At 45.7% G+C, this 12,530-nt stretch overlaps 1 long non-coding RNA gene across 1 annotated transcript; it reads right to left on the reverse strand.

The window, feature by feature from the left end:
• Positions 1-736: 736 nt before the first annotated feature.
• Positions 737-8,999, reverse strand: LOC138434383 (uncharacterized). Its single transcript, XR_011254762.1, has 2 exons — positions 8,910-8,999; positions 737-808 (listed from the first exon to the last, which is right to left on the reverse strand). It is a non-coding gene; the product is annotated as an uncharacterized lncRNA (long non-coding RNA).
• Between the last annotated feature and the right edge of the window lie 3,531 nt (positions 9,000-12,530).

The following is a 12,530-nucleotide window of genomic DNA, read 5'->3' on the forward strand; positions in this document are numbered from 1 at the left end:
GGAAACACATCAAACTGGTGTGAGGAGCCTTGCATTCTAGTCCCAGGCCTAAAATCTCCCTCTCCTGCACAGGAAATGCTTAATTTATGTTTACATTTTAAATGCATTCCATTTTGAAAATGTAACATTGGTATAATGGATACATGGGCTCATTCCTGAAGCAGAATTGCTGACTAACTGACCTGGCATATACTTAGTGCACTCTCAGCAGGAGGCAGGGTCACCTACAAAGTAAAGAACTCTTACACTTGAATATTGGTCTTCTTCTCAGATCTGTTAATTACATTGTCATTCTGATTAAAAAGAATGTTTTTAACCTGTTTTTAAAATTATACTCTGTATATGTTCACTGGGGGATTACCAGCTCATCCTTGGTTTAAGGAACAGAGTGAGTTCCTCAAAGTCTGCCATTGTTTTGTCCATCTTGGATCAGCAACACCTAGCATACAGGTAACGTCCCTATAAATTGAGCTAATTACTATTCAACTTAAGGCCAGTCCAGAGTGTCATCTGAAAACCTGAGGGGGTTAGAGCACTCAGGTTAGATCCCTTTGAGAGAGAACGTAAAAGACCCATCTTTTAAAACAACAACAAAACATGTTCTGAAGGCACGTTTAAAGCTATATTGGGTGTGTGTGTGTGGGGGGGGTGGTGGGGAATGGGCACAGAGACGCTCATCTTCTGCTATGCGCATTTTTGACTTTTTTAAACAAATATGTTCTACTTTTACAACAAACACAATTTAAAGGTCTTTTAATTTTGGAAAAGAGCAATCTCAGGCTGGTTGGCAGTAGAGTCATTTAAAGCACTGAAAGACAAGAGGAAAACGGAAAAATAAAAAAACAAAAAATAAAAACCAACCAGTTTGTCTTCAATAGCAGAAAGTGGCTCTTGCCTTTCATGGCAAAAGGTCCAGTGGGATTCTCTGGGCTGGACTTGCGTGCTGGGTGAGGAATCCTGGTGGATGGAGGGCTTTCCCCTGTGCCTCTTCTGGCCTGGGCTCTGCCACTCCTCCGTCTTACCAAGTGGGCAGCATCTTAGGTTTGTGGGGTGGTGAGTGTAAAGGGCACTGGGTTGGGGCTCAGCGACAATCTGAGCTCTGATCCCCCCTCTACCAATGCTGGCTGTAGTCAAGTTACTTAAACTAGCTGAAATTGTTTCCTTATAGATTTTCTCATTAATATGTCATATGAAGTAAGTGACATACAGAAGGTATTTTTTTTGAGCAGAAATTATTAGAGAAAAATCATGGCCTTGGTAAAGAGAATATTACATTCTGCTGTAAAGGGAACATCAAACCCTCCCTCTTGGCAGTTTTGTTCTGCACTGTTCTCTTCCTCAATGGGCTCATTTTTCTGAACTGACTACATTCACCTCTGTTTCACATCCTTCAGACATATTCAGTTGGCGATTTTACTCAGGCATGGCATCTTTCTGAGTTTCACAGAAACTCAGATTTGCCCTCCTCAAATGTGGTGATGCAAGTGAAGACCGCCAGCTCCAGGGAATGGTGTCTGGCATCCAAAGTCCACACCTTTTCATAGACTTGCTTTGAAATCTGATTTGATTAAACTCTCTATTAACTAAGGCTATTAACTGAGGCCTTCTTGTCTAAGACGGCAAGCTCAAGCATTCTATAATGCCCTTGAAGAGCAGTCCACTGAGAATCTGTATTTAATAGGGGGGGGAAAAGCTACCATAAAAATTAAAAATTTTTTTTTAGATTAAAAAGTAACAAGGATATACTTTGATACTCTTATACTATGAATTTATACAAGCTGTATCCAGGTAGAAACCTAACCACCTTCCCTTAGTTCTTGTTCACATTTGTTACATCATCCATCACAATTTGAAACTGCCTTATTTAGTGGTTCATGTTCTTACAGTCTCTTCCCACTATGTAAGCTCCATGAGGCATCACTGTGGCTAAAGCTACTTAGAACATAGTAGGCATTCAATACTGACTAAGTCGAATGAAAGATCTATTTCATGCAATTATTGTTTGGACTTACTGAGACTACGTGTGAACATACTATCAACCAACAATGTTTTGTTAACCCTCACCATTTTACTTTCGTTCAATGCTTTCAAACTGTGTTGTTGGAGAAGACTCTTAAGAGTCCCTTGGACTGCAAGGAGATCAAACCAGTCAATCCTAAAGGCAATCAGTCTTGAACATTCATTGGGAAGAGTGATGCTGAAGCTCCAATACTTTGGCTGCCTGATGTGAAGAACCAACTCATTGAAAAAGGTCCCGACGCTGGGAAAGATTGAAGGCAGGAGAAGGGGATGACAAAGGATGAGATGGTTGGATGGCATCACTGACTCAATGGACATGAGTTTGAACAAACTCCAGGAGATAGTGCAGGACAGGGAAGCCTGGCATGCTGCAGTGTATGGGGTTGCAAAGAGTCGGACACAACTGAGCAACTGAACAATAACAAATCCATTTTACGATAAGGAAATTCATGCTTTGGAAACTTAAGGGACACCATGCCCTTAGCCCCAGAAATTGAGAGTGTGGGTGCGGTCTTTGCTGAAAATGCCCTTGGAAGGAAATTGTAAGATCTGAGAATGCCCTTGGAAGGAAGTTGTTAGAAAAAGTGTGAGATAAATAAAGGCAGCTTGCCCGGAACACATAAGGCTATACAATAAAGAGAAGCAATGGGGAGGGAGGTGGGAGGGGGGTTCATGTTTGGGAACGCATGTAAGAATTAAAGATTTTAAAATTAAAAAAGAAAAAAGAAAAAAAAAATAAAGAGAAGCAAAAGAGAAGAGGGAGGGAGGAGAAGGAGAGATTGATTGGATTCAGTCTGAATCTATTAAATTTTCACCCCCACTATTAGCAAAGGTTTAGGAGCCTTCTGAGTTTGGGTATCCACAGATTCTCAAAGGGGTCCATGTCTCCCTTATCTCTTTGAGAAAGCAAACTAACCAACCACCGGGTTAAGTAGAGAAGAAAGCAGCACCGCAGCCAACGCGGGGAGGACTGCTGCTTGCTGAGGGCCTTCTAAGTGGCCCTCTCACCTTTATATCTGTCCTCTCTCCACTTTCCAACCGTCTCATGAGGCATTTTAAGGATGGAGAACCCAAGGCTCAGAGAGGCCAAGCAACTAGTGCAAACATAGTAAATGATAAACCCAAAACGTGAACCAAGGTCTCCTCAGCTCGGAAGCTCATGCTAACTTACACGCCGTGCGCCAACACCTGGGTGCCGGTCACCTCTCCCCCTTCTCTGACTCTCCGCTTACCTCTGGTGAGGCCTGCTTCCTCACCTGTTAACTGAGGAGGCCCAATGTATCAAAGCAATGATAACAAAACAGGGATCACATTGTAACAGGGATCACATTGTAACATCACTCCCATTTCTTGGTGCTTACAATGTGCCACATATTATGCTAAGCAATCTGCGTTAACTATCAACTCTACTAAAAACAAGCTTGCAATATGGATATCATATCATCTCCATTTCACAGACAAGGAAACTGAGGATGTGTGACCTACCCAAAGTCAGAGAACCTGTAAGCGGCACAGCTAGCAATCAAAGCCAGGTTTCTCCAGCACCAAAGCTCAAGCCCTCTGACCTTAAGCTGCCTGCTTTCCCTTGCCAACGAGGCCACTTAGCAGGATACCATCCAAGCGACATACTTCATTCGTTCATTCACTTCGGCGTCGGTGCTGGAATGGACCCAGAAAGGGGGAAGACAGTACCAGATGAACTTTGTGAGGAAGGCAGGGGGCAGATTATGGAGGGTTTTAGAGACCATGGTAAGGACTTCATATTTTATTGTCGGGTGGGGGGTGGTAAAACCTACCAATTAATTATTTTAACACTGTAGACAATATATCAAGAATTAAGGACTATAATTTATTTGATACTGTGCTTTAAAACAAACTCAACAATCCCTTATAACCGCCATTTGATCAGAGACTGTAATCGCCTTATATACAACAGTGCACACACACACGCACACACACACACACCTTTATTTTTCTTCAAAGCACTCATCAAGACCTAACAGACAGTTGATCCTTAAACAACACTGGAAGGTTAGGGGTGCCAACATCCCTCAAAACCTTGCATATAACTTTACAGTCAGCCCTCTGAACCCATGGCTCCCCATCTGTGAATCAGCCTTGCAGGGCAAGCAGGGTAGTGTAAGTGTGGGAGAAGTCTGCCTGTAAGTGGATCCACGCAGGTCACACCCATGGCGTTCAAGGCTCAACTCTGTTTTATATAGTGTCTGCCTCTCCATCTCTAGAACATAAACCCCATGTTTTCGTTCACTGTTGTATTCATCATCACCTACCACAGTGCCTGGCACACAGCCGGCAGTCAGTAGATATTTTCTGCATGAACAAATAACAAAGGCGTGTCATATGCCCCCTGCAGAGAGCAGTCTACATTCGCTGTCCATGCTGTTCATCTCCTCAATCAATATGAATGCTAGTTTCTGTTCTCACCACTTTACTGAAAATAACTTTTCCAAGGTCATCAGTAAAATCCCAACTGCAACACCTGAAGGCGTCTTCCCCGTGGCGGACCTCTCTGCTTTTTCTGACACTGGTAATTTCTCCTCTCTGGGCAACTCAGCTTGTTGGCTTGCTTGACACTTCCTCTCCTGATTAACTCTGAGTGTTTCTGACTGTTCCTTTTCTGTCTGTTTAACGGCTTCCTTTCCCTCCACTTTTCTCCCAGGTTTAGCCCTGGGCCCACTACTATTATGGTACTACATTGTCTTTGGGCATTCTCATCTATTCTCATGGTTTCCATCACCAGCTATTGACTGGTAATTCCCAGATATCGTCCCAAACTTTAGACTGCCTGAATGAGAGCAGGATCCATCTGGACAGACATTCCCCATCGATGTCCCCCATGGCCCCATAGCTCAGCAGACTCAAGACGGAACTTGCCATCTTCGCCTCCTTTCCTCTGGCGAGCTAGGAGCTGCTGAGACCAAGATGACTGAGAACACTGATGCCCCAGGACTTCCATCTACTCCTTCCTAGAGGAGGGCAAAGATGGGTGGTTAGCCTGGGAGAAAATGCGGGGAAGCACCAACAGTAACACAGCTGCCCCGTAGCTGGTCTATTAGAGGCTCGTGCCCTTAGTCTCGAGGACTGCCTATGCCCAGCAGCTCTGCTCTGAGCCCTCATCCTGGCTGTTTGATGGGCATCTCCATCTCGGAGGCCCCAAGGGCATCTCAAATGCAAACCTGGCCTCATGGTCCTTCTTCCTCATCCTTCCCTACATCCACATTCGGTGCCGTCACCCCGTTTCCCAGAGAGAAACCGGAAAGCCCTTCCTGACTCTTTTCTCTCCTGTCACATTTAATTAATCCTGGTGATTTTTATTCCCCAATATCTGTTGATTCCATCTACTCCTCTAAAATTCTATTGCCCTGCACCCTTCTGGGCTCTTAAAAGACATCTGTTCTCTCAGACTCTCCAAACACTTCTCTAACAATTGCCTAGACTCCTTTTATTTGTGGAAGGGGACATTTTTACGCAGAGCAAGGACCTAGCAAGAGTTTTCTTTTCATTGAGCTTCTTTGTACAGCTAACTTGTTTTTATGTCAAGTAACAATAATTTTAAAATTTTTATATGAAGTTTCATTTCCTTCTAAATAAATTTACTTAAGTAAAAAAAAAAAAAAGAAGAAGAAGAAGAGTGAATCTCTTTACATAAAAATTAACTGGGTATTTAGTAGTATCTGCTCGGGCTTCCCAGGTGGCTCAGTGGTAAGGAATCTGCCTGCCAATGCAAGAGCTATAGGAGACACAGTTCCAATCCCTGGGTTGGGAAGATCCCTCGGAGGAGGAAATGGCAACCCACTCCAGCATTCTTGCCTGGAGAATCCCAAATACAGAGGAGCCTGGTGGGTTACAGTCCATAAGGTCAAAAAGACTTGGACATGACTGAGTGATTGAACACACCCAGCAGTAAAAATCATGAAGGTCGTTTAAGAATGACAGAAGTATAGAAAACACTAAGATCCAAAACCCTAAAGGGAACATATGAGCTGGAGCCATATGAAACTGATGATATCTATTTTTGTTTTGACCTACAAAAATGACAATTTCATATGGCTCAGCCTACAAAGTCCTGGGAATTTCTTGGTAATCCAGTGGTTAGGGCTCCAGGCTTTCACTGCCAAGGGCACGCATTCAATCTCTAGTCAGGGAATTAAGATCCCACAAACCTCAGCGTGGAGCTAAAAACAAACAAAAACAACCCTAGAAAGTGTTAGGCTTTCTAGCCCCTGCCTATGTTCCAGCACAACCAACCGCCTGCCACTGTTTTGCACACAGCACGTCAGTCCTCAACTCTGTGCCTTTGCCCAAGCCAGTCCTTCCACCGGGACGCCCCCATGCTCTTAGGGCTCAGGTGCCACCACCCTCGGGAACCTTCCTTGCCGTCTGCCCCCTGAAGCACGGGAGGCGCGCCCCCTCAGTGCTTCCTCAGTGCAGTCAGCATGTGTCTGCACATTTGGGTCTGTCTCTCCAGCTAGCCGATGGACTCCTTTAGGGCAAGGACTCTTCTTAAATGAATCTCTGTAGCCTCTGCCTGGCACACAGTAGCCCCTCAATTAATCTGCAGCCAACCAAGTGAGTGAGTAAATGGAGATCTACAAAGACGGGGGGCCTAATTCTACCTAGAAGACCAGAAGAAGCTTCAGAGAGGAATCGTTTGAACTAGACCTCCTTGAAGGATGAAAAGGAAGGAATTTGCTAGGTGAGGAGTGAGTGCAAAGACACTGCAGGTGAGGCAGCAGCAGGCGTAGAGGGACTGGAGGTCTGAGAGAGCCTGCAACTGGAGGAAATGCAGGGATGGCTCGAGCGGAGGGTAAAGGGAGGAGACGAGGGGCGAGGCGGTACTCAGAGTGCATATACCCCCACACCCAATTTTGGTCAAAGTACCCCAAACTGACAAAAACATCCACCAATTCTTCTCACGGCTGTTGTTTAAAGGGGTGTGAGGCTGGCGCATTTCTCTACCGTGAAGACAAAAAAGATCATCTGAGCACAGAAGCAGAACCAGCCGTGCAGAACCACCCTGTTCAAACCAGCGTGACCACCCTGCAGCCCTCAAGGAACTTACTCTCTAGAAAAGCAGCTGTGTAACAAAGAATCAGAGAGACCGCCACCACAGAGAGCAGACTCGTGGGCAAATCCACAGGAAGACCACCCCTGGGAACAGAGTTGTCCAAGACAGGCAGATTGATTCAGAGACATTACATCCTCTACCACCAGATAAGACATCCCTTCACCTAGCAGGAAGGCAGACTAGTTATGGCAAACACAACAAAAACCAAATGGGAATCTTAGAATTGTTAGGAGCAGTGAATGTTTTAAATATTTTCTCATTTAAAGGACAGCCTTTTTTTATTACTGTCCCCACTTGACAGAAAAAGAAGCTGAGTTTTGGTGAGGTAATGAGAACCACTGGGACTGAAATCCAGGTCTCTGACTATGAAAACAATGCTTTTCCCACTTGAACACAAAAGAGGCTTCACTTCAAAACTGAAACCAGTGAAGGAGGGAGGACCCTCTGACAAAAGAGGGTTCGTTCAATCCCACATGTTAACATGACGTGCACAGACTACCAAATGAGCACTCAGACCTCAGGCTTATCATCCTCAGCCTCAGGTCAGGGTAATTTCTAAGCAGTTGGCTATCAGAGTTCCAATCTCTCCCTCTTTTAAGCTCCAGTACCTCCTTCAGCAAACACTCCCCTAATCACCAACAAAAATCACTGTTCCCTCAAGGCAAGTCTTTTTACTTGTTTCTAAGTTCCTCTTTTTACTTCCTGGTTTTAAAGGGGCAAGATACAGACAAATCTCTCTTGGTTTGTCTCCTCTCCAGACTGGGGGAGGTGTGCCTTGAATAAGTTGATAGCTAAATCAATACTACTTGTGCTTGGAACTGCAAAATAAAGAAAGAAACATCATACGCTGGAAACAGGGCTTGATTCATTCAAACCCTTACTGAGTTCCTACTCTGTGTTGCAGGCAGTGTGCTTGGTGCTGGCCCCCTCAGGTGTGCAGACAGCCTCAAAGATATAAGGAGTCCAGTCTAGTGGGTGTGATATTATTCAAAAGAAAGATTCCATTCAGTTCAGTTCACTTCAGTTGCTCAGTCGTGTCCGACTCTTTGCAACCCCATGAATAACAGCACACCAGGCCTCCCTGTCCATCACAAACTCCCAGGCGCTGAGTTCATCCAAACTCATGTCCATCAAGTCGGTGATGCCATCCAGTCATCTCATCCTCTGGCGTCCCCTTCTCCTCCTGCCCCCAATCCTTCCCAGCATCAAGGGTCTTTTCCAATGAGTCAACTCTTCACATGAGGTGGCCAAAGTATTGGAGTTTCAGCCTCAGCATCAGTCCTTCCAATGAACACCTAGGAGTGGTCTCCCTTAGGATAGACTGGTTGGATCTCCTTGCAGTCCACGGGACTCACAAGAGTCTTCTCCAACACCACAGTTCAAAAGCATCAATTCTTCGGCGCTCAGCTTTCTTCACAGTCCGACTCTCACATCCGTACATGACCACTGGAAAAACCATAGCCTTGACTAGACAGACCTTTGTTGGCAGAGCAATATCTCTGCTTTTTAATATGCTATCTAGGTTGGTCATAACTTTCCTTCCAAGGAGTAAGCGTCTTTTAATTTCATGGCTGCAGTCACCATCTGCAGTGATTTTGGAGCCCCAAAAAATAAAGATTCCACTAGGGAAGCCCTAAAACTATCAGTGACTACAGCCTGATCTGAAAACTTGAAACAAAAATTCTGAGAAAGAAAAAACTTGTATAGATACATAAAGAGATGTTCAACCTCAGTAGTAATCAGGGAAATGCAAATTAAAACCACAATGAAATATTTCAAACCCACCAGATCAAATTAGTACCTGATAGCAATACCCCCATGGACTGTAGTCCACCAGGCTTCTCTGTCCATGGGATTCTCCAGGCAAGGATCCCAGAGTGGGTTGCCATGCCCTCCTCCAGAGCAATACAAGGCCAGCAGACCTGAGGCTGCAGAACAGTCTGCTTGACCAGGCGCTGAGGAGCACAGGTGGAGCAGGCGTCTAGTAAATGTTTTGCTAATCCAGGAACAGAAAAGCTGGAGCAGAGATAGCAAAGCGGCAGCTTGTGGGCTACATCTGGTCTGCTGCCATGCTTTGTTTGCTCTTGTAGTGTTTACAAAATTGAGCTAATAGCTAAGAGTTAAAAATCAGAGATTTCACAACTTCTCTCAAAACTGGTTAACGGCTAACAGTGCTTGGCCAGTCCAGCAGTAGCTGAACCCCACCTCCCATGGCATACTCCCACTCCCCACCCTCCAGCAGGGGGCCCACTGCACCCGCTTCCATCACTTCAAGCCCTGAAACATGCTCCCCCTCAATTGAATATCGAAGGAGATACACGCCCAGGAGAAGATCCAGCAACTGGTATTACCAACTCTGCAATGGGGCCAGGATCCACATCCAGAGACAATTTCCTCAGCAAGATATTTACATACCATTAATCTAAATCCTTGGCGGTTTAGACAGTAAAGAATCTTCCTGCAGTGCAGGAGACCCGGGTTTGATGCCTGGGTTGGGAGAATTCCATGGACAGAGGAGCCTGGCGAGCTACATCCAATGGGGAAGAAAAGAGTTGGACACAACTGAGCGACTAAAATACAACACAACCCAAATCCTTGCAACCTTGTTAGAAACCAGAACTCAGAGAAGTTAAGAAATTTGCCCAAAGTGTGGCAAAGCTGGAATGGAAACTCAGGAATCTCTGATTTAGCTAGCATTGATTCAGCACACTTGCACACGTAAGCAATTTTAAGGGTCATACACGAACTAATAATCCCCACTGCAACCCTATGAAATAGGAAGTTATTGTTTCCATTTTACTTATGAGAAAATGGAGGCACAGAAAGAAAGGCAATGGCTTGTCAAAGGCCACACAGGTAGTAAGAGGCAGAACAGGGGTTTGAACCTGGTCATTCACTGAAGAGCCTGAGTCTCAGGGCAAGGCTGACAGGCCTCTGGAGCACCGTCTGGAGCACCGTGAGAACAAATCCTCACCTCCCAGATCCTGGGCCTCACCAACACACAGTTCAGGGCCTCCCTTTCGAGACAAACATTTAGTGCTGGCCTTTAAGAAGAAAATGGAATACCACATACCATCCTGTCAAGTCTTCCCCCCACTTAACAATACACCGCGCAGCTCTTTCCAAATCCCACCCTCATGTCATGGTCCGCTTCATGTATCTCCCTATAAGCATCAGTCTCCAGTTTTTCCTTACTTAAAAAAAAAAATTGATACAGCAAACATCCTTGTCCACCTAAATTTGTGCATTCTGAGTAGAACTACCAGGTTAAGGTCATGCATGTATAAGATTTTGATAGATAATGTCAAGCTGCCCTCCAGAGAGGCTCGACTAATGCACATTCCCAATACCATTCTAGCACCTGTTTTCCACGGCCTTCCCTCCACTGGGTATATTTTTTCTACTGCTTTCTGTGCACCATTCTCAAGCTGTCTTCCTTAAGCTGCTTCATTATTTTTATGAATCAGTTTATGAACCAGTGTGATTACAACTATAAAAAGAACATAAGAAAATAATCTATGTCTAGCCAAAAAAGGGGAAGAGGGCAGGAAACACACCCAAATGATGGCAGTGACTGGATCTGTGTGGGCATGATTAAATTTTTCCCAGTATTTTCCAAATGTTCTTAAATGAGGGTTACTTTGATAGTAGTAAAGGAAAACTTCTCCCCTATTCTTTTACCATGCTCAACTCTAATTTCTTTAAATTTTTTTTAGGCCTAGATAATGTCTCTGGGGCAGCATGGGGGAGAGGAACTAAAGAGACATGCCAGCAGTCAGATTTTGTGGAAGAAGTGTGGTCCACCCCTCCCCGCAAGCTCAGGTGGACAGTGAAGGTGGGAAAGAAGAAAGTAGGTAGAATTCCTCAGGGCCTGAGGCAAGATGCGAGGAGATTAGGGAAGTCAGAAGGCCAGTAAAGGAGCAGACAGCTGTTTACAGAGGCCCGTTGGGTTTACAACGGAGAAGGCAATGGCAACCCACTTCAGTCCTCTTGCCTGGAAAATCCCATGGATGGAGGAGCCTGGAAGGCTGCAGTCCATGGGGTCACTGAGGGTCAGACATGACTGAGCGACTTCACTTTCACTTTCATGCATTGGAGAAGGAAATGGCAACCACTCCAGTGTTCTTGCCTGGAGAATCCCAGGGACAGGGGAACCTGGTGGGCTGCCGTCTCTGGGGTTGCACAGAGTCAGACACGACTGAAGCGACTTAGCAGCAGCAGCAGGTTTACAAGGCCAAGGAAGTGAAAGTGAAGTTGCTTAGCCGAGTCCGACTCTGTGCAACCCCATGGACTATGTAGTCCATGGAATTCTCCAGGCCAGAATACTGGAGTGGGTAGCCTTTCCTTTCTCCAGAGGATCTTCCCAACCCAAGGCGCAAATCCAGGTCTCCCACATTGCAGGCGGATTCTTTACCAGCTGAGCCACAAGGGAAAGTGAAAGAAAGTGAAGTCGCTTAGTCATGTCTGATTCTTTGCGACCCCATGCACTATACAGCCTACCAGGCTCCTCGGTCCCTGGGATTTTCCAGGCAAGAGTACTGGAATGGGTTGCCATTTCCTTCTCCAGGGGATCTTTCTGACCCAGGGATCAAACCCGGGTCTCCCGCATTGTAGGCAGACGCTTTACCGTCTGAGCTACCAGGAAAGCCCACAAGGGAAGCCCTTCCTAAACCTGCGCCTGCCAGTATTTCAGATTCCAGGAAACAGCCCCAGTATTCACATAAGTTTTTCAAACCTGAAGTGAGGAGGCCATCCTAGATTCTCATGTGTCCACACCAGCCACCAGATCTTATTGACTGTATCTTCCTAATCTCTCCAAATCAATGTACTTCTCATATCACGCTAGCTGGGGCTCTCACTGTCTCTCACCTGGATCGTTAAACTGTCAATACTACCAACTCTAAACCCAATCTCACTCAGTTCCCGTGAAGTTGTCAATTCAAAGCATTTCCGACCTGCTAGTATGATTTAGGGAGAACATTTCCATGGTGTGTGGCCTGTAGCCCTGATTCTTAGCCTGGGCTACACATTTAAATCACCCAGGGAATTTTTTAGGTGATTTCAGAGCACAAAGTGCCCATATCCTGAGATTCAAACTAAATTGGTTTAGGGTAGGGCGCTAAAAACTAAGGATTGTTAGTTTTTAAAGCTCCCCCAGGGACTTCCCTGGCGGTTCAATGGTTAAGACTCTGAATTTCCACTACAGGGGCAGGAGTCTGATCCCTGGTATGTGCGTGTGTGTGTGTGTGTGTGTGTGTGTGTGTGTTGGGGGGGGAATGGGATGGGAGGGGGGGATGGGATGGGAGGGCGGAGGTGTTTGGAGGGGGAGTCGGGTGTGGAGGCTGGGAGCTTCCCCAGTTGATTTCAATGTACAGCCAGGGCTGAAACCTGCTGGCCTCCAGGCCCCTCTGTATGCTGTTGA

Source organism: Ovis canadensis, chromosome 2 (genome assembly GCF_042477335.2).
Source record: "Ovis canadensis isolate MfBH-ARS-UI-01 breed Bighorn chromosome 2, ARS-UI_OviCan_v2, whole genome shotgun sequence".
Classification (NCBI taxonomy): domain Eukaryota; kingdom Metazoa; phylum Chordata; class Mammalia; order Artiodactyla; family Bovidae; genus Ovis; species Ovis canadensis.